This window comes from Opisthocomus hoazin, chromosome 2 (assembly GCF_030867145.1).
Source record: "Opisthocomus hoazin isolate bOpiHoa1 chromosome 2, bOpiHoa1.hap1, whole genome shotgun sequence".
Lineage (NCBI taxonomy): Eukaryota > Metazoa > Chordata > Aves > Opisthocomiformes > Opisthocomidae > Opisthocomus > Opisthocomus hoazin.
The window spans coordinates 23,925,774-23,951,396 of NC_134415.1; the positions used below are offsets into that span (position 1 = coordinate 23,925,774).

Genomic DNA, 25,623 nt, shown 5'->3' on the forward strand with positions numbered 1-25,623 from the left:
CCCAGATTTTGCAGAGAAATGCCGTTTCAAAGCACTAAGGCAGACACAACAGTTTTCCTGAAATAATACCAAGCAGTAATCCCTTCAAATATCCCCAAATGTATTGGCTCACACATGTTTTAAAATTCTTTCTCCATTTTGTTATAAAAACTTGCATATTTCTCTCCCCTTCACCATATGAAAATCTTCTAAGAATTTTTTATGAGCTTTTGTAGACTTCAGAGTAAGCTCTGTTTCCCCTCCCCTTCCTTACTTTCTAATCCAATTTAGTCAGATAGTTACTTCAAATCCCTTGGAGGCCTGTAGTTTGTTCATTCTCCCACAGTGCTGAGATTTCCCTCCAGCCCAGCTGGCAGGAGTTTTTAGAAATAACAATATCTCAGGGGGAAGGAGCTGAAGATTGAATGGGGTCTTTTGTCCAGGTCTCTATGAAGCCAGATTAATTATGCATTGCAGAACACAGTTTAAAGCTCTGAATTAGGTCCTCTTTGCAATGAAAGGAGAGCACAGGCTTGAAAACTGAAAGAATTCCCATTTCCATCAGAGGGACAGACATATAATGTCTGAAAGCAGGAAGAATTTTTGAAAATTGCAATTAAACAGTATTTTGTATTTACCACTCAGTAGCAGTTGTCTTAAGCATTTACAAAAGTGATTCTTTGACATTCTTTCACATGATCGCTCCATAGGTGGCTGGACTTTGAGGATTTTCAAGTCTTTTCTGTGTTACTAGGCTACTCTTGAAAGTACTTGTGCTTTGATGAATGAGCGCGGGTTTTTTTGGCCAGCACTTACCTGAATAGAGGTCTTTAAAACCTCAGCAGTACAATTAGCAGTTGGTCAGATGATGCCGATGGTACAGGAAAAAAGCGATTGGTTTTCTCCTTTACTTCTGGGGATTTTCTAAAGCAGTCTGACCCAGTGTGATGTGCAATAACAACATTTTTCTTGGTTTCCTAATGCACTTTAATTCCTGTTTGAGGAAAGTAGAACTCTTTCACGGATAATAAGTCCATAATTTTATACAGCTGCCAATGAAAAAGTTGTCCACAGACCTTTGTATTCATAAGCTTACTTTCTGTCAGGGTGGGGGATTATGTTTTGGGTAGAGGACTGGGGCCAAAAGAGGGATAAGGATAAGGAAAAGGTTAGCTATGAAACCTCTTACATTAGAAATCCTTAGTACTCTCAGATATGACCAATTTGGGATAGATGGAGTGTGAGCAAAATAAACTGATTATTTTCTTTTTTATCATCTTCTTGAAATCCCATATACAGAATAACACTCTGTAAAATAACTATAGCATATGGAACTCTGCAGTTCAATTAATTTTAATTAATAATTATAAATTGTAAACATCCAAAGAAATAGCCAAATGCATAATTAGAAGGATAGCAGTGAGGCTGAGTAAATCACTTACTGAATCACACTAGAAAATCTACAAGTAGGAATTTAGTGTAGAAGTCAGCTGATATCAATATTATGCAGAAGCATTTTCTACAGAGGAAATAGACATATTAAGTCATAGCACTCTTTAATGTTCAGCATTATGTGATGAACATAAACATTGTCTCTTAGCTGCAATCTGTCCAGCTGTCTGTCATACTGTGAAAAAATAGCAAATTCCTTGTTATTAACCTGAGCACAACTGGAGCGACTCTGGTAACATACATGAGGCTGACACAACAGGGTGGGCAAAAGTCCTCTGGTTGTCCCGCTCCCAGGCATGTCAGGTCTGAGGGGTCTCTGAGCTAACTGTGGAAACTAATAATGTGCTTGGTCAACATCTGAAGCACAAAATTCATCTTACGTCATCTCTACGTTGCTTCTCTTGAGGTGCAAAGAATTCATTGACAGCTACACTGCCCAAAAGCAGTCGCTGCCTGCAGGATGTGGAGGAATGGGCACCTTAGTCAATGGTGTCCTGGTGCACAGCGTAGGAGTGAACGTGGCTGTGTAACATCGATTCACAACTAATGTGCAGTTATGGAGGAGCCATCTCCAACCGGGCTAATTCAGACTCATCCGGAGTTGCTCTGTTTTATGGTGTCAGAATAGAGCTGGTTGAGAGGGAGTGAGAAGTGCACCATAACCTCTTGCTAAGGCACATCCAAGACCAGTTTGCCTTGTAGCTCTGCTTCTCTTCACTTCTGCTTTGGGTCTACTTTGTTCTTTTGCAAAAAGAGGCAGAGTGTCTTGTTTTTCTTCTCTCTGTGCTTGTCCTGGAATGAACCAGCAGGAGTAATTAGTACTTCCCAAGTCTTTTCCAAAACTCAAATTGAAATAAGGTTTCTGAGATTTGAAAGGAATGTGAGTGCTTCCTATCGTCATTTCTTTTGCAAGCATGTATGCCAGGGAAGTGTGGAAATAGCTCCCGCTGAGTTGAAGTGCTTGGTGAATAAAGGCTCTAGAGAAGCTAATTCCAGGACTGGAAATACCCAGGTCACCAGGTCTGCAGCAGTGGTCTAGCTCTTAATATCTGCCATGTGAACCTTCTCATCGGTAGGTTTTGGACCACACACCAACTCTGTCCAGGCAGTCTTTTGGAAAGATGAACAAAGTTCAGGTTTGCCTGATAACTTGCAGGGCACCCCACTAGTTACAATGCTGTTCACAAGCGATCTTTTCCGTGTCACCAGTCTTGAAATACAAACAAAAAGTTGCTTTTAAGGTAAGAATACACGGACAGCTAGAGCTGTCCAGAGCCTTTCCCCACAAAACATCTTCTGTTAGAAAGCAGAACAGGACAAAACAAAGTGTACTGCAAAATGTCAGCTTTGATCTGCCAACAGAGGCAAAAAAGTCTTGCTGAGTAAAAGTGCCTCTTTTTTAAGGAAACCCTTTTAATTGTCTGCAACACAGCCTGCCTTGCACCAGTCTGCCTGGGAGCTGCTGTAGTTAAGGACCTGGGAACCTCGCTTGGAGCCAGGAGGTCTCTGGGCTTCCAGGTCTGCGTCAGTGAAGTCTGCAGGCTTGGGCTCAGCTTTCTGGGGGTCCAACATAGCTGGGTCGAGAGCAAAAGAAAAGATTTCACAGTATTCCGGAAGTGTGTGCTACTTGGTGAATCTCCGTTTGAAAGTTTGTACATAAGGGAAGTATTTCCATTAAAATAAAATACAAATAAATAAATTAATCATTCTGCCTTGAATATGTAGTTAATAAAGGCTGCAAAGATAATGAAATTAATGCCAGGGCTGGGAATATCACATCACTTTTTTACCTCTGGATGTCCGTTCTCTGAACATTTTGGACAATCTTGTCAAAAAAATGCTAGTTATGATATCTATTTAACTCATTTCCTCCTCAGACTTCAGCTCTTCCATTTGGAGAAGTTTTGAGTTTCTCCAGCAGAAGATCAGATATTTTTTAGGGTTCTTAAAAATGTTACTTTAAAAAATTAACTGTTCACTTTTGAAAATCCTGTCTAATTTGAATTCATATTGAAATATATTTCTGTCATTCTTCTCATTGTTGAATAAAAAAACCTGAAAAGCTAAGTAGAAAAACCCCTCTTATGTCTGAAAGCGATAAAGGTAAATACTTAATATCAGTAATGTTAATATAAAGCTGAAGACAAGAATTCTGTATGTTAAAATTATGCCTGAACTATGAAGTAGCAAACCAGCATTGTCATTGTGACTGATAAACGATTGTATCTGTTAGTGGGAGATAAGGAAAGTTTTTAATGGTAATTTGTTTTTTCTCTTCATTTTAAGCAGGCCTTGAAGTTATCTTCCTGAGCCCCGTAAGGACAGTTTTAGATGAACTAAACAGTCCTAACTTTGTCTGTTCCACTATAAAATCCCCGACCTTCAAGACTTGAAAATCCAACATGTCCCTATATGTGGATGTAGGGGCTCAGCTGCAGAGTTCAGCAGGGCCCAAATAACCCTTGTCTCTTAGCTGGACTATTTGCTTTCATGTTAAGAACCATGCTGTGGCTGCTCAAACCGTATTTTTTTGTGCTGTGAGATTTTCACACACATTGCTCTTACTGGACTGGTTTAGTTTCTGAGTTCTGCATATGTGCAGTTGTAAAGAAATCAAATATTACAGCTGGAAACTGTGAGATCAGCCATGTCACTGCCCTGGACTCCCATTTACCATGAAAACAAACACAGCTCTCTTCTCATGTCTGCCAGCAGGAAGGGGGTGGGGAGGCAGGCATAGAGGCAGGGGAAAGTTTTTTCTTCAGAAAGGAAGAAGGTCAACTATTTTGGGAAACTAAAACCACTCAGCAATTAGAAGAATTCTTTTCTCTCTGCTCAGTGATTAGAGAAGTCTGCAGGCAAGCAGTAATTGCTGCAAACAGTAGAGCCGTGCAGATGGACGAGAGGTAAATGCATCTCCTTGCCTTTGCAGAAACATGTCTTTGCAGAAGATGAAGTGGATAATGCAACGTATTTTGCTGTGCCGACAGTTAAACTATAACACAGAGTCTATAAATCTCTGCACTGGATAAGTCGGTTCTTCAGGTTTAGTTAGTCAGCTGATGTGCTGAAGGCAGGGACTGCGTGACGGATTTCCACCCGCTGCTTCTGATGTCTGTTGGACTGACTGTTTTTCTTAAGGCTGCATCCACCTAGGACAGGGAAAAAAATAGATCTTGGAGAAAACCTTACTCGTAAGATGCAAAACAATGAAAAATTGGAATTCAAACCAAAAAAAAAAAAAATTCCGAAGCTGGGAAGTTCTTTATTTGCCTGAAGAAACTGCAGAATTTCTGGTTAATGTAGCTTTGTTGTGGGGTCCTCAGGCTAGTCCTCCACCTCCTACCAGGAGTTCAGGTGTCTCTGCAGTCTTCTGGCAAGCAAAGCCTCAAAGGAGTCCATACAGAAAAATATAGACGCATTCCTCATGACTCTCTTTCATATGTTTGTGAGTGCCCTTAATTTCTTCAGGTTTCACCTCATGCCATTCCATAGTTAGAAAATTCCAGTACAGTACACTGGAAAGTATATTTTTGAAATGACCTATTAAAGTCTGGTTTTCAGTTGTGCTGATGGTTTTTAACACAATTAAGATTTCCTTGTATTTTTTAAGATTTTATTCCAAAGCCTGATACTTTTTGTTCAAGACTTTTTTTCTCAATAGATGTATTACTTCTCTGTGTCTACAGTTATAATTTATTCCTTCCATTTGTAGTGTTTACATTGCAAATACTATCTGACTGCTCTTTACAGTCCCTTCTCTGAAAGCTCTTAGATGTGTTTTAAATGTTTTTATACAAAAAACTAAACAATAATATATTACAAAGTATCAGGTCAGAAACCTCCCTAGTTTTCATCATATGGTTCTGGTAATCTGGTGCTCAACCGACTGTAGTATTCCATATAGGATCATATGGGAACTGTATAAAATCGGACAGTCAAAATGTCCACTCTGCACTATCTCAAGATGCATATGTGCGTGCAATACAAAGTTGTACTGATCTTTGCAGCTGTGTTGCAAACTGTTGTATAATTGGCTGTCTGCAATCACTCCTAGGTGTCCTTTGTTCTTCATTCCTTGAGTATTTTCATCTGATTGTGGACATACGTGAGGACGTCTTCTTCCAGATGGATTCAGCTGTTAGTGTAGTCTTCTAGTGGCCGTGCCTCTCTTTTGTTCAGTAGTATCTGTGGAAAGCATAAGTTTCCACTTTTCCCAGATCCTTTAGGAAGAACTATTGTACTGTAACACAGAACTAATTTGTCTCTCTTTCTCTCTGTGCTTTCAGCGAGGATTTAGCCAAAATACCTAGGAAAAAGATTCAAATCTTGCTGTTCAATGTACCTATCTTGTGGTTGCCAGAAGTGAGTGCCTCAGTGTAGACGCGTCCTGTAAAGCACTGTGAGTCCACAATGCCGGTAGGGAGTTCATAGCCCTCTCCTTGTCTTAACTGGAGCTCCTCCTGCAGCATTCGTGATTTTCTCAGCCACTGGAGCAACTGTTTCCTTCCTCCATCTTGAAGATAAAATAATTCGTACTCAAAATGTACTCTAATTCAGATTTGTGCTGCCCTCTCCGTTTGCCTGGTTTTACAGGCAGTGAACACTGTATTCGGAGAGGAAGACAGTGAAGAATGGCCAGCAAGAGTCGTGAGAGAAAGATCCTTCCCTGGTGTTGCGTGTGCACAGCCTTCTCAGGCTGTGTCTGCAATAGCTTTTTCTTCCCCAGATTCCTATTGCTATAGTCACCATTTCAGTTTCAGACATGATGTTAAGTGAAAAAGTTCTTGGGCTACTGAAGATTTTATTATAGCATTTCTAAACTTTTCAGAGCAAGTTGTGACAATATTTGCAACATCATTGTGTTAAAAGTTATTTTTATGTTTTATGATTTTTCATGAAGTATTTGAAATATACATTATATTGGATAACATAAAATTACAGGATAATTTAATTTTTTGAATTAAAAATGTTAGATGTTTTCTGTAGCATTTTTCTACCAACAGTAGCATGGAATGGAGGTGAAAAAAGGTATTTGGGAGATCTGGTGTGTCCAGCATCTGAAATAGCTGTTTCATGTCTGTCAGGTCTGTTTGAGATCACACACCCTTGTTACGGAAAGTTAAAAGACTTCAAATGCTACAGGAGGCAGGGGGGAAGAAGGGGGAGATTTTGGCCAACAGTTGGATAGTTCTCTCAAATCTTTCATTTGGTAATGCTTGTACCTCTCCTGTGCTGATCGCAAGATCATTAGATTATCTAGGAAGACAATTAGTGAGGCTGATGCTAGCTATAATATTTTCTGTCATGTGTTACTATGCATTTTTCAACTACTATGTCATTAGCTTAAATTGCCAGTTCATTTGGATACAGAATTATTTTGCTTTGAGTTCATTCTCTTATTTTTCAGATGGCTCTGTGATGGGGCTGCCACTAGGCAGGAATACTACTGGCACGTCTTGGAGCAGATCTAGCCAAAGGTTAAAAAATGGCTATTACTATAATCCAAAACATGTATTCTTTGATGGCTCATCTTCTCTTCTCAGTTGTCATCCTATGAATGCAGTGTGACACATCAAAAAACCCCAGTGAACCCCTCCAACAATATTTGTTCACAGTAGGTGCATGATTCATGAGGCGTTGTTCTGCCAGCATATGGACATGTTGTTTTTGTCCTGTTTATTATTAACTACTTGGAATCTTATAAAGTTCTATAATATTGCACTTTTTCAGTGTTTATTTTGGAGACTTCAGGTTTTCCTTTATTTGAGATTCTATAAACAATGTAACCTCATGAATCACTATGCCGTAGGGACTGGTATAATTAATGTTTTTAATAGAAGTCATGGACATCCATAAGTTGTTTCTTACTAATGGGTGGAGATTTAGTGCGAGTTTTCTCACCATGGCCTAGCAAAGTCTATGGTATAAGTCTAAGATAGCCTGATCCAAAATGGATGCCAATCAGTAGAGGTAAAATGCATTTCATCTACTATTAATGGTCTAAATTTGGCTTTAGATGCACGTGAGTAATTTTTTTTTATTATTATTTTTTTTTTACCATCAATAGAAAAAGTGTCCAGAGGATGATTCATCTGAACTACGTAAACCACCTAAAATTAGGATCAGATGATTGTTCTCTAGTGTTCACTAATTTTCTCTGTAGAATAGTGGGCAGGAATCCTAGATGAGGTTTAGAGGAGGTACCCAATTTTTACACAGGTGAAAGCAGATGGGATGAATCTTGCCAACAAAGACAGCCATAGCATTCAATCAAATGTAAACTCTACTACTTCAAGTACCTTCTCACACTCTAAATTGGAATTCAAAGAGGAAGGAACTGACATATACCACTGAAATGATTTTTGGCACATATTTCTGAGAAACATGGAAAGATTTAGTGAAAGCATGGTCCTGAATGAAAAAGGAGTCTTCTCTATTCAATGTAAGTACAAACATAGAAGTACCTTATAATTCATTGGCTACTTCACAGAATCACAGAAGCACAGAATCACTTGCACAAAAATAATGTGATTAACCTGGAATGTAGAATAGGTCACAGATCTTGTGACAGTTCTGTATTGCGACTTTCTGAGTGTGTGGAAGCTTCAGTTCAGAAGACATTCTAGTGAAAATCTTCCATTTCAGAAAGCAGGACTGAAACTTTACCAGGGAATGAGAGTTTGATGTGGTTTGTTCTAATGAAAATCCTTGCAGTAAGACTTAACTGATGGTGCTGATAAACTGAAAGGAGCAAACTTGTAAAAACAGCTATTTTCACTACAGTGCTTTCCCCCAGTCACCCAGCTTTCCTAAATCCATTGTGTGTTTTGGCTGTAAAGCAAGTAGTCTGTGTTTTCTGTAATTGAGATTGGATCTTATGAACATGTTGTAATCGTTTTGAAGATTAGATGCTAAAATAAATTCTCTTCCTTCAGTAATGATTTTGAAATGTGTCCAGCTTCCCATACCTTTTTGACTGCTGTGAAGTCGGTGGTACCAATCAGAAAGTGGTTTATTGCAAAGGATTAATTTCAGGACTGGGTTTTTCGCTGTGGTTTATATGGTCATAACTTGCTTTCTTACTCATGTCAGCATCTAAGTTGGTTAATTTCTGTTTTCCATTGCAATATATTAAAAGCGTGGGTGGTCTCATTCTCTTCTCACTCCAGATTAATACTGAAGTGACTTCTGTTTGGTAGTAGTGTCAATACCACTAGGCCCAGGTACATTACTATGTGCCTTGTTTGAATTCAGGCTAGTTCAAGCATATCAGGCAAGTTTTCAAGTATTAGCTAATGAAGTCCCTCCCCATAACCCAAGGGAAAATGGTCAGCGAACTGCTACACCACTTAGAAAAACACTAGTCTATGGGGCCGGATGGGATCCACCCAGGGGTGCTGAAGGAGCTGGTGGAAGTGCTCACCGAGCCACTTTCAATGATTTAATGCAGGTCTGGCTCACTGAGGAGGTCCCAGTCGCCTGGAAGTTAGCTAACGCGATGTCCATCCACAAGAAGAGCTGGAAGGAGGATCCTGGGAACTACAGGCCTTTCAGTCTGACCTCGGTGCTGGGGAAGGTTAAGGAGCAGATCATCTTGAGTGCCATCATGTGGCACATATGGGACAACCAGGTGATCAGGCCTAGTCAGCATGGGTTTATGAAAGACAGGTCCTGCTTGACCAACCTGATTTCTTTCTATGACCAGGTGACCCACCTAGTGGATGAGGGAAAAGCTGTGGGTGTTATCTACCTGGACTTTAGTAAAGCCATTTCCTGCAGCATTCCCCTGGAGAAACTGGCTACTCATGGCTTGGATGGGTATACACTTCACTGGGTAAAAAACTGGCTGGATGGTTGGGCTCAAAGAGTGGTGGTGAATGGAGTTAAATCCAGTTGGTGGCTGGTCACAAGTGGTGTTCCCTTGGGCTCAATATTTGGGCCAATTATGTTTAACATCTTCATCAATGATCTGGATGAGGGGATTGAGTGCTCCCTCAGTAAATTTGCAGATGACACCAATTTGGGCAGGAGTGTTGATCTGCTTGAGGGTAGGAAGACTTTACAGAGGGATCCTGACAGGCTGGGTCGATGGGCCAGGGTCAGTTGTATGAGTTTCAACAAGGCCAAATGCCGAGTCCTGCACTTGGGTCACAACAACCCCATGCAATGCTACAGGCTTGGGGAAGAGTGGCTGGAAAGCTGCATGGAGGAAAAAGTTCTTGGAGTGTTGGTCGACAGCTGGCTGAACATGAGCCAGCAGTGTGCCCAGGTATCCAAGAAGGCCAACGGCATCCTGGCTTGTGTCAGGAATAGCGTGGCCAACAGGAGTAGGGAGGTGATCGTGCCCCTGTACTTGGCACTGGTGAGGCCGCACCTGCAGTGCTGTGTTCAGTTTTGGGCCCCTCACTACAAGAAGGACATTTTGTTGCTGGAGCACGTCCAGAGAAGGGCAACAAGGCTGGTGAAGGGTCTGGAGAACAAGTGGTATGAGGAGCGGCTGAGGGAGCTGGGGCTGTTTTGTCTGTAGAAGAGGAGGCTGAGGGGAGACCTTATTGCTCTCTACATTTACCTGAAAGGAGGTTGCAGCAAGGTGGGTGTCATCTCTTCTCCCAAATAACAAGAGATAGGTCTAGACAGGACAAGTTGCATCAGGGGAGGTTTAGACTGGATATTAGGAAAAATTTCTTCACCGTAAGGGTTATGAAGCATTGGAACAGTCTGCCCAGGGAAGTGCTTGAGTGGCCATCCCTGGAAGTATTTAAAAGATGTATTAGATGCGGAGCTTAGGGACATGGTTTAGTGGTGGAATTTACAGTGTTAGGTCAATAGTTGGACTAGATGATTTTAAAGGTCTTTTCCAACCTAAATGATTCAATGATTCTATAACTGTATTTTAAGTCTTGCAGTTAATCGATAATTTGTTTAAAATGTGCTCCAGAACTGGTATTTAGGACTTGAAGAATTTGTTAGTACTTTCCAGCATATGCATTAACTGTGTTAGTGTGTTTTCTTTTGCCTTGCAAAGCCCACAAAATCTTTAGCAAATTGCTGTTTTGTGTAGATTCGTAGGCAACTGGAACTATTTTGCAAAGCATGTGCAACATAAATGAGTCATTAAGATTTCAAAATTTAATACACTGGAGAGAGAAAAGACACCTAAATGTATAAACCCTTGTAGCAGTAGATATTTTGTTTATGTTGTGATATTCAATGACTGTAAGCCATACAAATTGAAATTTCTGTTCTTTGCTTACTGAGCCGCTGTTTTTACACGTTTCATTTCCAGTGCTTTTACATGAAGCAGCAAGCTGACACTTGCCGTATTTTATATGCATTTTTTGCAGAGCTCTAGATTGGGATGACATACTCTACGAACCATGTTTGAATCTGTGACTGACTTCTGTAGGCATAGGTCCAATATCAGTTTATATCTTAAACATTTAAAAAAGGGGTTGGTACTGTTAGCCCTATTTTACAGTTATAAAAAATAAAACAGGTCTTGCATAGCCTTGTGTCCTACAGTCAATATTGCCTGCATTTCATCAGGAACTCAGGAAAGTAGGATTCATGAGGTTTTGAAGTTTTTGTAAGATTTGAAGTCTGTGGGCAGTTCTTGTTTTGGGCTTTTTTCATTTTTAAGGTAATTCTTATAACTAGGAAATCGAACCTGTAGCACTTGATTTCTGTTACTGTGGTTCTTTTGTTGACTTGGGAATATGGTCAACATTTCTGTGCCTCAGAGAGATATAAATCAATCTTTGTTAGTTTCACAGTAAGCATTAACTGATGTTTGGAGTTGCTAAAATAAAGTGAAAAGAATCTTGATTAAGGCTTGTCCTTCCTTGTTCATTAGTAGTAATTTTCTGGGTTTCTTTTATTAAAACAAAGGGCGGTTTTCACCTATGTATATGGCTTGAGGATTCTTAGACCACAAATTAATGTAACAGAAGTCCTTGTGAGCTTTGTCTAACTAAGAAATGAAGACCGAATTAAAGATACATGGTGCCTGACAACTTTCTATTCCCTTCTTTCTATGAATCATCACTTTTAACTCTAAACAAAACTAGTGCAGACAAATAAATAAAGAATGTCCCTGAAATTTAAGATAAAATATTTGAAGAAATAATTCTTCATAAATTTGACATAATTAAGAAATTTAAAATTCAACTCTGTCTGAAGGACTAATATAACTTTCTGTTGCAGATTTAGAAGTAACTTTTATATTCATCTTTCATCTCTTTTATTTCAACATACATGATGAAATACATTGAGATTTACAGACAGATTTTTTGTCTGTCAGTCTATCTAATTGTGCTTTGAAGGTTTTTATCCGTACACGTTTCCAGTACCTTGTAAATCATTACATTAACGTTAGACAGGTCTTTCCCAGACATCCTTGCTCTAGCATCTGTGTTGAAGTCTGCTGAAAGAAATGGGAATTCTTTGACTGTCTCTCATGGATCAAACCTCCCAAAGATACTTTGGCCTAAATTTCATATTTACTTAAACACAATGCTATAAATCATATTTCGCTCATCTTCAAAGAACGAGTTGCTTGTTAACTATATTCACAGCTACACTGGAAGCAGAATTACAAGGAAGCACAGTATAACAGTGTTTAGAGTATAAGCCTGTATTTTAATGAGATACTTGATGTGGGCATTTTGTACTAGTTCTGACTCTTATTGTAATGATATTTTTTTAACTTTTATTTCATCTATTTAAATTTTACCAAGGAAGAAGACTGCTGTTATTTACAAGCTGAAATATATTGACTGATATTTACACATTTGTGTACTGGCGTAAAAACATTGAATACAGATTGAAAGAGCAAGCTGTCCTGCATGATTTCCTCTTTATGCACTCTAATTTAGACACCTTAAATAGTTACATGCTCTTGTCTATGTGCCTAATTGATTATAATTATATCAAATTGGCAGAGTGACTGCAAATGAAATTCCTCACTCAACAAGTCATCCAATAATTATTTCTGTGAAAAGTTGCAGAATTTTCCTGAAAAGTGCCTCAAATGATTCCTTCAGGAGTAAGCACATTTCTGGGAGGCAGATTGCTCTGAAATTTAGGTCTTTATACATTAGGTCAGAAAAGCTATTTTGTCAATACTGTGATGTGATCAATATACTTTCGATCGTAAATCCAGTGTTTCTTTTGCACTTACCAAAGAAATGAGGATTTTCCAAATGATAAGGAAGGAAAAACAGCCTGTTTCAGAGGCACAGGAGGGGCAAAACTACACACGTCCTCCTTTATTTTTCTTTTCCTCTGGCAAAAGCCAGTGAAGGGGTTTAGGGAGAAGAATACTCTCCTTAAGAAGTGAGCAGAGATCGCAGGGAGGGAGGGAGGGAGAAGAGACTGAGGGGAAAGCACAAAGTGCTGCCGTTGGAGAGGGCTGAGACAGCTGAATCAGGGTGATACAGACTTTTCATTATCAGAAACAATTACTCCAGCAAGAACAGCATGGGACTTCATGAAATGTTTTTGAACTCAGATTCCTGATAGGAGCACGTTACATAACTTGTGCTTTGTGAATGCTGGCAACCGGCAGCCTACAGAAAGACACAGCCAGAAGCAACACGCTCAGCTGCTTACTTAAAAAAAAAAAAAAAAAAAATCTAGGCCAAGCATTACCCAGACAAGCCTATCTTTACCCTTCCCCCTGCCCCCTCCATCAGCAGAAGTCTGGTTTTCATCACAGATTAATAAACGAAATCTTCTTTCATTTTACCATGCTTCCCACAGCCTTTTGGTAGGAGTTAACAATGCTCCAAGTCAACATTGCCATGGTGCTTCAAATGTCTTTGCATGTTTGTTCACTTGAAAGAGTCGCGGCGATGGGGTTAGAGAGAGGTTTTAAACTGCCAGTGTGTACAACCTCAGAAACTTTGGGATGGTTTTGATTGTGTTTGGGTTGACAACAACCTGTTGGGGAGCTGTTATTGCTTTTGTCCATTTTATAATAATAATTTTTTAATATGAGAGGCCATGTTATATATGCTGCTGTCTCCTGAAGTGATTATTTGTATCACTTGCTGTTAAGGAAATACGTCTAAGTGCTGAGGAATTCTAATTGAGCAGGCTCAGCTGGAGCGAATAGCCAGAGGATTTCACAATGCAATTCTGGAATTATCGGCAGGCCCAGAAGCCAGGGAAATTCTCGAATTTTGGGGTTTTACCATGTGGGTGGACATAGCCACAAAATCTTTCATACTTGTTTTCAAATCAATGGGTTTGTAGACCATGTTATTTCACAATCCCTGTCAGTGGTTGTTCCTTTTTTTTACTTTCTCTTTCATCAGCCCTAAAAAAGATGCAAACTCAGCCAAACAATCAGAACCCCTTCCACATTTCGAAGAGAAGTCTTTATAGGACTAAACACCATAGAGTTTTATTGGGTTCGGATAGGTTGTTTATGAGAAAAAAAATGATTTTTTGTTCTTGGAAGCAGAGACAATCCTGCTGAGCCCTTGAAGGGAACCACACTGTAGGTAATTACTGAATTTGTGAAAATTTATCAGTAAAAGCACATATTAAATTCTGTTATAATATATCCTTTTCTATGTAGTGTACTCATCAAAAAACAAGCTAAAACTTTCCTGTGTTGTGTAACTCTCTAACTCTCTGTTTATATGGTGAACATTTCTGTGTTTTGCTTTCTAAGGACCATCACTCGCCGCCTGACTAATCTACTGTTGCTAACAAAAATGACAGTAAGGAACCAGGGAGGAACAGCCTTCTCTGGCCCTTTGTTTTCACTCCGCTGGGTGAACAAGTGTGTTTTTCCCTTTGCCTTTTCTCTCTTCTCCTTTTCTCTTCAGCAAAAGGAAACCATTTGTACACTGCACGAAGGAAAAGTGATTGAAAAGTGGAAGCCCATACTTTTCAGCAAGCAGAGATCTGTTTTCAGTCTGATGTTTGGTGAAAGGAAGCTGCGGGCCAGCTGCCAGGAATGTTTGATTTCCTTTCCACCCACTCCTATGACCCTCCCTTTTGGCAGTGGTTACCGATGACCACAGCTGTCATGCTAGGTCATGGTAAGCTGTCAAGCAAGATAGTACATGAGATGTACAAGGCCCAGTCCTTGATCTGCGCTGAAGAACGGAATCTTAAATTGAATCTGGTATCAGGCAGTGTGTGAGCATACCACAGCAAGCAGCATCAGGCTGATGTCTGCTTTTCATTCTGATTTCTTGAGAAGGTAGGCATGCAGGAGGTCGTTCCCTAGCCAACAGAAAGCTTCTTCACAATTTTTCCATAGCTAGTGATACCCTGAAGCATGAGGAGGGGTTGTGATTTAGTTAGAAGGGGTAGTTGTCTGGATTGGGTAAGTTCTTCCAGCCAGCTGAAACTAGAAATAGCACTCTGAGTTTCTCTCACCCAGTAAGTATGTAATAATACTGGAGAACTCATAATCATTGATCGGAAGAATAGCGTTCAGGTGGTTGCACTGGACACAGCACTCTGTGCAGGTGACTGACTGTTGACGTGATGCACATGGCTGAAAATCACCACAGAAGTGCAGGGTTTGGCTCAGAAAATGATGGATGATGTTGTCAGGGATATAACTTCTATAAATAGGCCTTGCACTCTACGTAAGGCAGTATTTTGTTAAGCTCCACATTTCAGTGCCAAGTGCATAAATCTCTTCTGAAGAGGTAGTATTTTAGTATGCTTTATACTGTTATGCTGGCTTTATAATGCACTTGTTGCTGTAACATTTGTTCATCTTCTAACAGCATATTAAATAATGTGGCAAAAATCCACTAAGTGTTTCTTGTGTATGTGTTCTTCCAAAGGGGGAAGAATTTGCAATGCAGTGTTTGTTTTAAAAATGTAGAAGAACAGGTTCGTTTCTGATTCCCAGAGAAAAAGGTGAACACTTGAGGGACAGAAGGTTGTAAATACTACAATTGTCCATTGTTTTTGTGGGAGTTTATTGCAGCTTTAGGCTGGCATAGCCAAGTAGCTTGCTTTCAAAATAGCCACAGGATATGTGGATGTAGGAGATGCTGGTTTCCTTCGGTTCTCATTTAAGATTACAAGATCTGATTCTTGTGGTCTTGCTCCATTTGGAGGGATGATCACCTTAGCAAGTCCCATCTGAACTTCAATTGGTATGATTTACTTCAGAACAGTTAACATAATTTCAGTTTTTTTGCTCTTTGTTCTCACAAAACACCTATGGCCTTGTAACAAACCTTACATAAAAATAAATTTAATTTTATTAAGCTCTTACACAACGTTGGGAGAAGATTCCAGGAACCCTGTGGACAAGAGCCAGTTTCCTTACAGATTTGTCCTGGCCAAACAAGGCAACTAATGACTACTTTCACAAGGCTGGGGAATCCACAGCTACAGCTAAGAGGGGTAAAAAAAATGTAATAAATAAACAAGTCTGTCCACAAACCCTTCCTCAGGAAACCAGCATGGGAAGCACAGGCATTTAGAATGACAATCCAGCATGTTCTGCCAAAGAGAGTCTTTCCAAAACAGCTGTAGAAATGGCTACAGCTTCCTTGAACGTCCATTTTAATAGCATTATAGTCTCGACTGTTTATGTGTTAATCTAATTGTTTTCATGCTGTCAGGTGTATCTATTGCAATTGTATAAAGTTTAAACCCACGTAAGTAACCCTCAAGAGGGAGTGACAGCCTTCAACAAATGCTGCTGTCTATGGACCCAGCTACCTTCCAGCATCCGTTCAGTCAGGTACAGTCGGTTTTGAGGCTGTGACAGAAGCTGTTGTTTGGTCTCCCTGTGGGATACCACATTTGCTTCATTTGTGTAGAAAGCTTTTCATAACTGTCCTGTGTCTGGAGCACTCAGGAATGAATATGCTTCCTCTCTTTGAATAATGACTGAACTCCCAGTGGAAGTATTTAAATAACCACGTTGCCATGTAGAGTGTCTCATGATTTCAACCCTCAGAGTCCCTGAGCTATATGAGCACATATTTATAATCAGCCTGGTGAATGCTCTCTCTGGCTATTTATCAGCTGTGAGCCTGTGTTTCCATTTTACAAGTGCAACTCTATAACATAAGAACACGGTATGTCTTGTCAATAGCAGATTTTTTTTTTTTCTCTCCAGGAACAGAAAGTTCCCAACATAGGACAAACTTTCTTTGTGTAACCTTATATACTTTCTTCTCTTTGCTTTGCTGTCTTGGGCTGTGCAATATAATTGATGAAACACAAAAGGATTTCTGTGTCTGCCCTCACGCCATGTTAGCAGTCTAGCTCTAGATGTATTTGCAACTGGAAGGACCTGTGTCCAGATTATTGAACTCTCCTACGCTTAAAAAACCCAGATTGACTTTGAGGAGCAGTCTCTGGCCTATACTAACACCTGAGCTGTGGCTAGGAATTAGCTGAAATCTGTCATTCTCCTGAATGCTAGCTGACCCAGACCGTGTCAGGGCTGCTTGACCACTTTAACAGAAAAGGCATTTGACATTGCTTAATCTACCTGTACATGTGCAGCTCTTAGCCATGGACTTCGAAGACCCATCTGTACTGGTCAAAGCCCCCTTAAGTGAGACTCAGATGCCTAAATTTCAGTTCATATTGAGAGTTCAAAGGGCCATCTGCAGAGACACAGTTTCACTGATAAATTCCTCGAGTAGCACTGCCTTTATTCAGGAGTAATACCATTTTGACAAAAACAAGTGTCCTGGCATGGTGAAAGCACCATCATAATTCACAAAACAAGCTTCACTGATTTGACATCTCCTGAAGGGTCGGGTTTGGTAGGTCTGCTTGTGGTGACAGCAGTGGTTTAAGCACTAAAGTGGGGAACTGTGGCTGCTTCCATTCAGGAGTGTGGATAGTGCTGGTGATGAAACACTGAGCTACGTGTCAGAGCTCCCACCCAAACATTCCGAGCTGTATTGTTCACCTCTGATAAGAACAACTGAGGCTTAAGTGGAAGTATTCTGGGATTTTCTGCTGAGTGGGGGATAAGTGGATTTAGGATCCTAAGGATGCTGTGGGCATAGGCTCATGGTTGCCTGTTTCCGGCAGAAGTCTTCTGTCCTCTGTGTTATAGCTTAAGATGGATGATGTTATTAACACTGGCTACTTAAAACAAAAGAGTGATCTTGATCTAGTCATCCTCACCCAAAGGGAAATGTGATGCCTCTGAATACAGGAGGGGTTAACGAGTGATTCCTATGATCAGCAGTGAGTTTAAAGAATCTCTGTGGTGTAGAGAAATGAGGGATTCCAGACACACTTCTCCATTTGGCGTTTCCTTCAGCAACCTGAATGACTGAGGCCTCTGGCTGCTGGATATCCTGTTGCCATGAATGCAAGTGCCTTGTGGTCGCACAGGAGTTGCCATCTGGGCCGAGACTGCACAGTCTGCTCTGGGATCTGGGCCCCTGCAGCAGAAGTGAGTGTAACATCACCATATGAGAAAGCCACTGAAGATGGAAGCAGCATTGACCCAAGGAAACTGAAAGCAGGTGTCCGGTGTCCTCGGGTAATGCCTTGATTGTGTGGCTGGCTGGCTGGCTGCTCCAGGGTAGATCACGTTGCTGTAAATAAAAGGTGGTGCTTTGAAGTGAAGATGTTCTTGTCTGTCTCAGCGGAACTTGCATTGGCAAACAAGGAAATTCCTGAAAAAATGCTATGAAGACACCTTCACATTCTCCATCTATTTACTCTGCATGAGAATTGTCTACCCCTTGCAGCACTTCTCTGCATTTTACTTGAATTCTCAGCCAGTCTTGCCCTTATATTTGAGAAATATTTGTATCTCATATTTTCTACCTGAGTGTCCATCAAGCAACTGCTTCAACATAAATTTTGGACTAAGAATGCTCTATTGGTCAAAGCTTACATACTGCTGATACCAGTAACTCCACAGCATGGCAGACAATACTGAATACCCACTTTTTGAAGGTTGTAAACTGGCTTGTGTTGGGTAATCAGAATTGAGAATCAATACTCAATTTTGAAACTGTAGATTTACAGTTGTAAAATAAAAATTTCCACTTCCAACACAATATTTCTTGTGCATGGTAAGGAGGGAGTGTTAATCAAAAACTATGTATAAGAATGACATAGTTTGATAACAGGGACTGCTGTGAAAAGTGGGTTGACTCAGAAGTCTTTAGGAAGTGCTAAAACATTAAAGAAATAACTTATTAAAAGCGCATAAAATTCTACTTGCTTGCTATCTAAATAGACATTAAACTAAAGTTAAATGGATGTAAATGTCTGTTTAGCCTGCTTCAGCAGTTTGACAGATACTTGGGGCAGGATGTGAACCAGATTTAACAGAAAACTGCTTAACACTTTGTGAAGAAGAGCCTTCCGCTCGGGTTGAGAACTAGATTAGAAATGACTAGATTTCTCCTGAAGGAGGCATCAGTCTTGAAGCTGTATTCCTTTGAGTGCCCTCAAGAGACCAGGCAGATCTGATCTGTGTGGAGCACTGCTGACTCAGGCTGCTGTGGGAAGATGTTGAGGGCCAGCCAAGGAAATCACTGACCTTCATTTCGCCGCTGAGGGTTGCTTGGGTTTTCCTGCCTGGAAGAGGGGCGGTGGGCTGGCGTAGCTGGGGAGGAAACAGAGACCAGAACCATTGACCTCAATATAAACACAAATGCAGAAAAAGACAATAAACTCCATGATGAAAAACACAAGAGTGATTTACCTAGGAGGAAGTGAGAACATTAAATTTCTTTCAAGTAACTTCAGGAGGTGTAATAGAGGAAATCTATTGAAAACATACAGAGAAGACAGCTGTCTCTAGCCAGGGAGTCCTGTGACACACAGAAGTGTAGGGTGTCTACTATGTAACTCATATTTTACAAAAGGTTAAACCTGTGAATGCTGTGGGATTATTGTAATTGTGCATTCATATTAGTTTTCTGTCTCTGGCAAAGTAGGAAAGTTATAAACTGTAATAAATTCATCCTAATTCATATGTTCATCTGAACATACATTCAGTGTGGCAAAATTGTAAGCCCACTTCTCCAGTGTGGAGAAAGATTTTTAATGTAGGTCACAGTGAATTGTGATGAAGTTCCTCGCCTTGAAGGTCTGCTTTACCCGATACTACTACTACTACTACTTGTCCCTCTTCCTCTTCTTTCCTCTCCTCTTTTCCATATATCCAAGTATCTATTGTGTTTAATACAAAGAAGAACTGTAACTATATGAATTGACAAAAACATGGTAAGATTTTGTTTTTTCCTTTTCTGCAGAGTTTGCACAAGTGTGCCACCTTGGCTTTGGGTGCTCACAAGACTTCTGCTTTTGATGCTTATCCTTTCCAGAGAATGAGAAGACGTTTATGCAGTCAAGCCTCTTTTTAATAAACATAAGAAAGTGGCTGGAAAGCCACTTTTTAACAGCAGCCAAGTTATAAATAGTAACATACAGAATCACACTCTGAACAGCAATTATTTGATTTTATTCATTACAGTATTATATTACTTTGACTCTGGTTTATAGGTACCAGAAGTGTGTATCATATCCTTATCATATCCTTAGGTACTTAGATACAGAGATCAATTAATACACATCAAGGGTAATTCTCATGCTCTAAACTTCATCTGGCTGACTGACAGCACTTAACGCATGTGGAGGGGACAGAGCACCAAAATTTAGGTCTCTTAAAAGAATTGTGTCCTGTCAGATGATGAAGATTAAATAATGGAAAATATTTTCTTTCTATCCAGTTTCTTGAGTTCGATATTTTTATAACTCTTAACCCAGACTAAATCTTCATGCATTTTTAACATGAAAAAATACAGAATTTCTGCCTTTTGATAAAGTACACGTTCGTTAAACAGAAAGCTAGAAAACTATCTTTAGGGTAATTCCTTCTATTAGAAAGAGACAAAAAGAACCAATTTATCCTTCCCCTCTGGAAGATAAACATTCAGAGCACAATTCTATAACTAAAGTGAAAATAGATTTTACTTATTTCTCCTAACTGGTGCCATACTGCCAGGTAGTTGTAATCTTTTTGTATAGGTACCTAGCATATTGTGCTCACGTTCAGTGCTGAGAAAGAAAATCCAGTAAAATTCTGGTTTACGACGCTGAAAGCAGTTCTTTTTGTTTCATGGAAAATAATAAATTTTATAAAGTCGATAGTTCTGACTAAGTATGCTCAAGTGCAAGACACACTTATTAAAATGGTATGGTTGTATGCCTCTTCATTTTCTGCCCAAAGCATCCTGAGAAAAAGTGTCTCCAGAATCTACCATGTAGCATATGGGTAAAGGAAGAACGTACCGACTCCTTACTATTGACGTGTCTCATCTTTCCATACTTCAGCACACCTTTTCTTTATTCCCTGTACTAATATTGTAAGTGACTGAACACATGGAAATATATCTTACCATATCAATATTTCCTTGACATTAACAATGTTGAGCAATGATATCGTAAAATAGGGAACTGAGAACAGCTTTGAAAAAGAATCATTTCTAGGTTTAACTCTCTGTTGACTGGCCGAGAATGAAAGAGAGGTTTAACATTTTGTTTATTGTTTGTTCATTGTGTATCATTTGGGATACATGATGTGTTTGAGTGACTTAGTTATCATTCCCATAATTAAAAGAATTCCCAAATGCAGGAGTACTTCTGGAAAAGCAATATAATTAGATCAATATAAGAGATTTGATTTGTGTCAACTATTGTCTCTCATATACGTTGTCTCCAATCCTGTTGATTTAGGTAGATGTAGATGTCAAATGCATAGGAACTTTTTGAGAATTGCTTTAGATTCAGGTTCATTATGGGTTTAATTTCACTAAGCATTTCACTGCCCTCCAAATGTCTTAAGAGTGAAGGCAGTGTGTTTTGGTGCCCAGCAGGTTTGTAGAGTCTAGTAAGTGGTTAAACCTAACTTTCTAAAAATGATTATGTCAAATGTAACAGTATGACCTATTTAAAAGTCTTTGGAAAGTTCTGTATTTCTTGTCTAGAGAACATAAAACAATTTTTCACGTCTTGACTCTCAGTCCTCATGCAAATGAACACCAACTAGTAGGAATACTTCTGTGATTTCAGGGTGACATAATGAATAGGGGTGAGAAATTTCTAAAGCTCTTTGCATTCTGGTTCACAGGCCTATAGTATCACGTTTTTCTTGTGCGCTCTGGCAGCATTTGCTATCTAAGGGACTCTGCATCAGCTAATGGCAGAATTAGCTGTAGCAGTGTGCCAGATCTGTGATTACATACTGCAGCTGGAGAATCGACATGGATGCAATCTTCGACCTATACCTAATGGCAGTCCCTGCATCTATGGCATCTCAATGATGTCTGTTTGAGCAGCAGGAAGGTGTGCTGTGGATCCTTAGAAAAGCCATGTTCCAGCAGGCCATGTGCCCTACAGTAGGATCCGGATGGATATGGGGAGAACATTTGATTGGGAGTCTGTCTTAAAAAAACTGCAAATTAATAAACCAAAGGAAATTTTGGATGCTGTTAGTTGGCATCTACTTCCAATTAGAAAGGAGAAAGTAGAGCTACATGCCAAGCCTCTTGGTGGTCTTCTGTGTTTGCCTTTCACGCTATGCAGGTAGAAATATATAGCCTTAATATGTAGTTTGTGCAGTTCGTGTAGTCTCACCCTGCTCTGTATTTGAAATGGTGAATGAAGAACTGTGTTACAGGCAAATTCTGGAGGAGATAAAAGCAAACCAACTGAACACTAAAGGAAAACCAGATGGACAATTTCATGTTACAGGGCTGAGAAGCTAAAGCAGACACACAGCTGGAGCGGTGGGCTGGGTACTGTGTGCATGACCAGTGCTTCCAAGGTTGTTTCATCCTACTTAAAACCACTGGCACTGCTGAATGAACTGTGTAGAGTACATTCAGCTTTATTTTTGATAGTTATAACTTTCTTCCTTTGGATAATCTAAAATTAAATACTCTGTGGATTCAGCTACAAAAGCTCAATTTGTAAATCAGTCCTAGCTGTGCATGTGAAAGAAACCTCCTTGTAAACTGAATGTCCCACTGCCACAGAGCAGTACAGCAGCACTGGCACTTGCTGCTGGAAGTTTGGTCTGCTAACAGACTGGAGCAGGACAGGGAGTACGTGGGGACTTGTTGGAATGCAAGTGAAGAGTAATGGCATGTAAAGACTTGCAATAAATAATAAATGACTGAGGTAATATTCTTTCTAATGACCATTTTAAAGGTTTCTTTTCCCCAGTAGGGGACTCTCAGACTTCTTAATAGAGGCACAGAATGAACTCTTTGTGCCGCAGCTGTCTCTCCCCGTCACTTTTTGTTTTCTTCTCGCCTGTCCCTTATTGCTGGCTGCCACTGCTTCACTGTGCCTCCAGCTGTGAGGGCAAAGTTTACAGCGTCTTCAAAACCCGCTGTTTGTTTGGTTTGGTTGGGGTAAAGCTTGATGAGGCACAAAGCAAAGTGCCTCTCCTTCCCACTGGAACGCCCCAGGGAGCAGGGAGAATATTTCTGAGACTCAGCCCTGCTCCCTGCACCAAGCATGGACTGGGAACAGCATAATTGAGGCTGCTTTGGTGGTAAGGCAGTGTTACCAGCTGTCCTCATGGCCTGGTGAACATTGGCTGGAGAACTTTTTAAAATGTCATCCAAGGCAAATTTCAGACACTTTTACATGGAAGTAATGTATCCCCAGGGCATCCATGCTCTCTACATAACTTAGATTTGTCTATATATTCTTTGCTAGATGCAGATTTCTTTCTTTTTTTCACATTTATTTCCTAAGATTTCAAGAGGCACTCTGATTGATGGAAAAGAACTTAGTCTTCTGCCTTGCTGGTCTACCAAATTCTGTAATATCAGAAAATCTGAATAGTAGTTCTCCATCAAAGTATTTTGTGTTAAAATTCATTCCTGCTGGGAGATTATGCCTAGCCACCTTTAAAGGTTAAGAACTGTATTTTTAACTGGAGTTAGAATATTTCCTAAAGGAACCTACAGTCTGGGATGGAGTCCAGATGTACATTTGAGATGGCTAAAATGGAAAGTCCTGATTTTTTATTAGGTATGCCATTCAGAGTGCAAAATGAAGTGTGAGCAAAGAAAGCATGTTGGCATGGCAACAACAAGTATAATTTAATGCAACAGGTTTTGATACTGACCTGAGAAAGGAACTATTTGTCCTGAGAGTCAGCTTGTAGCCCATAAAAGTTTTAAAAGGCAGCAACTCGTCTTCACTAAAGGCTGGCAACTGGAGAGATGGATACCTCAGAGCTCTTTCGCCAACAAAAGATTCTAATTATTCTAATGGTTGTTGTTCTGGCATAGATGTGCAAAAAGGAATTGCTTCAATAATGCATCCATTGCTCACATGATAACCACCTGCAGGCAACCTCTTAAGTACAGTGTCTCTGTTATTTTTAATAAGGTATGTTGATGTTTGTAGAACTGTAAGACACAATGAGGCTAAGTACTTTGCAGAAAAATACATACAGTGTAGATTATCAAGATTAAAATTTAGGGTTTAGAAACTCCTGTCTCCCAAATCTATGATGAATCCACAATTATGTTTCCACAACTTGTTACAACTTTTCAACTGAAAGGACTGAGAGAAGAAACGAATATGGGAAAGCAAGCTGTTTTCTAGATTAGTTTATTAAGACTGGAACTAGTGGCCGATAGCTTCAACTGCACCTCTGATGCCAGGTATTTGGTTTTGAAGGATGTGCTCATTTTCCTTTCAAGATTAGCTGCTCTGGATTCCTGAGAGTGCAGCTGGCTGCACAAACCACATTCAAAACATTTGACTCTCTAATCCCATCTGCTGCCACCTCATCTGTCTCCACGGGAAGAAGAAAATTTACTGGAGCAAAAGGAGGAATGAACCACTTTCCATTTTTTTTGGCTTGCAGGAAGAAATAAGAAGCACCAGAAATCTTAAGGCTCACTTTGATCTTCCAGGATTTGCAAATCACCTTCTGGACTAAAAATGCTTGCAGAAGTTTGGCTAAGGGTAAGGTATAGTTGTCCAGAATGCACAAAAGATTCTAGATGTGACTCAGAGACTCACAGCACAGAGGACTTTGGTCACCCCACTGGAAGGCAGGCAAAGCATAGGTATCTGTGTGCCCTTTGTGACCTGAGGGTCCTTGTATGTTTTCATCTCCTTTGCAGGTGTCTGAGAACAGTGGGCAAAGGGATTTGTGCTTGCAAACTTCATATGCACTGAAGGCAATAAGAGCTTCCACTGCTTAGATGCCTGTGAAGAAAAGCTTCTCCAGTCTTCTGATGCGCCATGCCACAGTCTCATCATAGCCAAATTTGAATAGCTCAAGATATATGCAGAAACCAAAGTGTAGCCACCTTGTTGCACCATGATTTGCTGTTGTTCAAGACTTGCATGATCCATTCACAGGTCTTTTGGTAGTGGAAAAAAATAATTATAAAGCACACAAGACATGAGTTTGGTGCATTTCTGAGACTGCAAATGCTGGCTGTATTTGGAGTGTGCATTCTAGTCAATATAGGTCTATCCTGGCCTACATTACCAGTCCCTTTGTCTATATATATAATCTTTTCTTTCATGCAAAAAGAAATGTCCTTAAAATGTCCCAGCATGGCTGAAAGGTTTCAACAGAGGTACACTTAAAATGAATATTATTTGGTTCATGTCCTGTTGGGAGAAGAAAGAACGTGAGGTTGTGCTACCAGCAATGGATTTCGATGTGTTTTGATGCAGCATGGGTCAAGTGCTTGTCATGACTTGAAGTGCTTTGTAGCCCTCTTTTATGTGGTTCTTCCTTCTCTGCTTTTGGTGAACCTTTTGAAATTTTCCCGTTAGTGAAATATTTTTTCAGAGGCATGCCTGTGTGAAATTTTGCTGTCTAATAATGTCACCTAGATCCTCTCCCATTGCCTGTTGAAATCAACAGAAAGCCCTCCATTTCACCAGAAAGTTCTTTGCAGTTCTGTTATTTTTCTGATTGTTGCATTTTTTTCTTGCTACAAGCATTTGGAATATAACAGGAACCAATGCTACCTATAGCGGGATAAATTTTGTCGATAACTTGCACTATAAATTGCAGGCCACTTAAAATTTGCCAGGTAGACACTACCCTTGGCTTCATCACAGTGGGATGCAGCACTGGAATGCAGTAGCTTAGCAATGCACAATGAAAATACTAAAAATGTTATATTCTTTCCTTCTATTTAAAGTATACCATGTAGC

The 25,623-nt window shown here is 40.0% G+C and overlaps 1 long non-coding RNA gene across 1 annotated transcript in view; it reads right to left on the reverse strand.

The window, feature by feature from the left end:
- Positions 1–1,370: 1,370 nt before the first annotated feature.
- LOC142360467 (uncharacterized) overlaps positions 1,371–25,623 on the reverse strand; it is a 68,029-nt gene continuing 43,776 nt past the window's right edge. Inside the window, exons 2-3 of the long non-coding RNA XR_012763077.1 lie at positions 18,950–19,015; positions 1,371–4,583 (exon numbers count right to left, since the gene is read on the reverse strand). This is a non-coding gene — a long non-coding RNA (uncharacterized LOC142360467). The remainder of the gene's footprint in view (positions 4,584–18,949; positions 19,016–25,623) is intronic.